We start from the raw sequence: 4,917 nt of genomic DNA, 5'->3' as shown, positions 1-4,917 counted from the left end.
TTTTTGTTCTGTGTAAAATCAACGAAACGCTGAAACGTCCTTTAGCAAATCTCTTTTCATGTCTCTTGAGGCCTCATACATGTTAATTAGAATCATGCATGGCCATACGTCGATTAAGTTAGAGTAAGTACGAAAAAAAAAAACAGAAGAAAATCTAGACTAATCCTGCATACACTGTACAGGCCTGATTACCTTGTCTTTTTATGTCCATTTGCGTCACGTTTACATATCATCTTCTGTCCTCGTCCCTCTCCTCATATTCCTATGATGTTTCCATGAAGACGTATTTTGTTTGTCTGAATGCTTAGAGCATACTAAACACTCGCCTTCACATCACGCGCACGAGCATGCGTCGGTATTATGTGAACTTAACCTTGTAATCATCTATCCATTGTTTGTTTGAAGTTTTTATCAGCAATTCTCTCTGTTTTGTAATAAGCGCGTCACGCATTAAGTAATGAATCCTCGATTCTGATTGGTTGAAATTAGGGGCATAGATTCAAGGATTGTCTTCCTTCCCATGGTAACCAAACTCCTCCATAGTACCAAACCACCCTCTTTTGGCTCGTAACGGTTCTTCGTGTACCTGTCATGTACGAGAACGCTCGGTTTCCAGAGGTGACCCGATGCGATCAGAATGCAATAATGTCTATGTCAGCGTCGACACTTCAAATTGATATACGTGAGCATTGGCTGGTGCAATAGACCAATTTCATTTTATTAGATTTAGTTGATAAAACATCAACAGATATGGACTGTTTTTATTCTGGACATTGTTGATTTCATCGCCCCTGAGGAATCTCAACTCCATGCTATGACCCGAAAAGCAACCCATTCTGTACGTAATGACGCCATATTCATACCTTCTGTTTAGAACAAGAGGTCTATCATTCTCACAAGCACATGCACAACATACACGCTTGCATACACACACACATACACACACACATACACACACACACACACACACACACACACACACACACACACACACACACACACACACACATTCACGTAGTTCACTTACACAAATGGACATGAATCAACAACCCACAGGGCAGCTTTGCTCTAATGTTGAAAATTTTCGTTAATCAGACCTTTCACAATGGGCAGTGATAAGACAATTATAAATCAATCTCCTTATCACTCTATGGTGTCTTCAAAGTAATCATTAGCATTTTTCCTCTTCGTCTCCCTCCCTCCTTCTCCTTTTTTCTCTCCCTCTCTCTCTCTCTTCCTTTCTGTATTTCTTTCTCACTTTCTTTCGTTCTCCCTCTGTCTGTATGTCTGTATGTCTGTCTGTCTGTCTGTCTATCTTTCTAGTGTGTCCTCGTCTTTCTTGCTTCCTTCCTCTTTTTGCAGGTGTCAGGTGGCAAGAGCCTGAATCCCACTAAAGCTGATGTCAAGATGAAGTCAAAGTGTGCAGAGATCTCCGGATACGTACACACAGCTACATGACTTTTTTCAAACAAGCACCGTGACAGGGAGAGAGAGAGATGGATACAGATAAAATAATGTATATATATATATATTGTAGTTGTTCCGCGTATTGGCAGTACTAGAAATAGCAATGATAAAGTCACAACAGAGGAATGCAGGGAATGCATTAATAGCCAATCTTGATTTAATGAATAATCCGAATTTTCGAGGAACCTTCCTCTTCTTCAGGGATGACAGTGCGAATATTCACAATGATTATTAAGAGTGAGGTGTTACTACCCTGCTAGCGCGCGCAATAAGTGTAACCAAAACAAAAAATAATTATTGTCTCCTTTGTGCAGCGCGTGCCATCTCAGTGTGACGTCTTCTCTGTTATAACGCACAGTATGGCACTCATATATTCGCGCAACTCAGCATGCGTTTATTGTTATTATTTGTTATAAAATGGGTTCAAGAATGTAGCCAATTGGAAGCGCTGAAATGAGTCACGTGTGCGTGCATTATTTTCTTCAGGTAAGCACTAAGAAGAGTCTCTCTTCCACCTCCCTGGCCTGACGTACGTCACAATGTTTTACACTAGCAGTGCGCACTCAATCAGTTGTTACAAGTGCGTCACGCGCTACTATACGCGCTGTCAATCCTGTAAACAACTTCTAGTTCGGGCCGCGGGCTGCCACAACAGCCGGCTGCCTTTCTTGTGCATAACAGTATACGTGGCGTACGTATACTCTTATACGTACGTACAGTACTTATGTGCGGGATTTCCGAGTGCGACGTGCGTAAATGTTTGGGACGAACATCTTCGGACATCTTGACTTTTGAGCGAGTGCTACATGTAGCTGACTGGTATTGACCCACAAAGGTACGTGAATAATGCTGTTAGTTTTCGACCCATTTTATAAAACAAATGATGCACAGGATTATTTCGTGGCGTTAGTGAAGGTGCGGCTCACTCTCGAGTATTGACAACGGTTGCAAACATGCACTCGGCTGCGCCTCGTGCATGTCGCACCATTGTCAATACTCTCGAGCGCGCCGCACCTTCACTAACACACTCTATCCTGTGCATCATTAGTATATTTTATCCTTTGTTTTGGTTACACTGAGACTACGCGCGCTGGTGGGATATTGACATATCACTGTGAAAATCTATTGGCACCTTCATTGTATCATGTTAACGTCATTGCCTTTATGACGTTTCTATCATTGCTATTATTGTCTCATGATCTTTTTGTGCAGCGCGCAATCCTAGTGTGACGTCTTATCTATTATGACGTAGAGTATGACACTCATAAGCGCACAACATGCGTTTGTTGTTATTATCTATTATTTTTTTGTTTTGGTTACACTTATTGCGCGCGCTAGCAGGGTAGTAACACCTCACTCTTAATAATCATTGTGAATATTCGCACTGTCATCCCTGAAGAAGAGGAAGGTTCCTCGAAAATTCGGATTATTCATTAAATCAAGATTGGCTATTAATGCATTCCCTGCATTCCTCTGTTGTGACTTTATTATTGCTATATATATATATATATATATATATATACTGGACAGCAAAAGAAAGTACCCACTTCTGTCAAATAAAAATTCACTCCATAGAAATAAAGAATTTCTGTGCACAGGTATGCTGCAATATCCATTAGTATACCCAATAGCAAGTGATTACAAAGAAAAAAAAAATGACATGCACAGCATCTTGGTCACTGAATCAAAAAATTATTTCTAGGGGTGAATTTTTGTGCGCAGCCTTTTACAGAAGTGGGTACTTTCTTTTGCTCTCCAGTTTATATATATATATATATATATATATATATATGTTGATAAGGTAGTCCACGTGTTGGCAAGATAAAAAGATAAGTAACAAAGCTGCAACAAAGTTCATGCTGTATTCACCAACGGTTTATTTCTTCACACAAATTTTCGGGCGTCTCGCCGCCCTTTCTCAAGTGTTGATACTGAGAGAACAATAACAAAATTAAGCCATAACAATATATTGCAACCGTGTTACCAAGGATGCGCGCTTTAACGCATCCATGCTAGGCATCCTAACACCCAGCGCGCATCCTGGCAACAGTACAATGTTACGTCATAATGAAATTACAATGAGTATAAAGCATACATGAAAAAACTTGGCACGACTGATACAGAAGTAATTCCTCTGAATACGCATCTGCGGTGGTAATGTAAAAGCAGTGCATTATTTCTTTCAAAATTCAACATACACATAAATTAACTTTAATTCTAGTGTATAGATAATCTTTACATAATCTGAAATTATCATGATCAATATAAACATTCGATTTTTTAAAATCAAACTGAATCGTCACACTGATGGTTATGCAAAATATGTGCAAGCAGTTTACCATTCCTTTCAAACTTCAGCATACACATACATTAACTTCCAAATTCTGGTGAGTAGATAGTCTTTAAATAATCTGAGACTATAGCATGAATATGAAATACGTGAAAAATCATATTTTTCTTCTTTGATTAAATAGATACGTCACAATACGTCTCGGAGTGGAAAAAAGACTGGTTCCAAGAAATGGTTAAAAGGAGCGTCAGCATTATATCACTCAAGCAATATAATGATAAGATCTATTGCAGCGGGGTAAACGGGAGAACATACAACAATAAGCGGCGCACCTACTTGTAAAAAGTGTAGTTCGTGAGCCATGATAGATCTATGTTCATGCCCTGTCCCTGGAAGCTTCGTGTGCGGATGATTGTTTTTAGTTCTTTCACGTGTCTTTCTTCAAATGCTTCCATGTCCTTGTATAAAATGCAACATTGCAGATCTGTTAGTGTGTGATTTGTTTTGTTGAAGTGTTGTGCGACTGGATGTTGTGTTTGACTTCTAATGATTGTGCTTTTGTGATTGTTGAAACGTTGTCTAAAATTTGTTGTTTCTCCGATGTAGACAGCCAGGGGACATTGCTTGCATGTAAGGCTGTATACTACATTCTTGCTGTTGCAGTCCCCTGACGTCGGATGGAGGGTGTGGCCGGAGCCAAGTGTGATATCTGTATCTGTGATTAGGTGAGCGCATATTTGACATCGTTTGTTTCCACATTTATGATTTCCAGTAGGATTGATTGTTCTATTGACTCGAGATCGTGTAAGTAAACTCTTCAGGTTGCGTGGCTGAAGAAAGACACGTGAAAGAACTAAAAACAATCATCCGCACACGAAGCTTCCAGGGACAGGGCATGAACATAGATCTATCATGGCTCACGAACTACACTTTTTACAAGTAGGTGCGCCGCTTATTGTTGTATGTTCTCCCGTTTACCCCGCTGCAATAGATCTTATCATTATATTGCTTGAGTGATATAATGCTGACGCTCCTTTTAACCATTTCTTGGAACCAGTCTTTTTTCCACTCCGAGACGTATTGTGACGTATCTATTTAATCAAAGAAGAAAAATATGATTTTTCACGTATTTCATATTCATGCTATAGTCTCAGATTATT

The sequence above is a fragment of the Diadema antillarum genome, unplaced genomic scaffold (assembly GCF_040938485.1).
Source record: "Diadema antillarum isolate AM-2024a unplaced genomic scaffold, OU_Dant_1.0 scf00000037, whole genome shotgun sequence".
Lineage (NCBI taxonomy): Eukaryota > Metazoa > Echinodermata > Echinoidea > Diadematoida > Diadematidae > Diadema > Diadema antillarum.
This window is presented reverse-complemented; position numbering follows the sequence as displayed.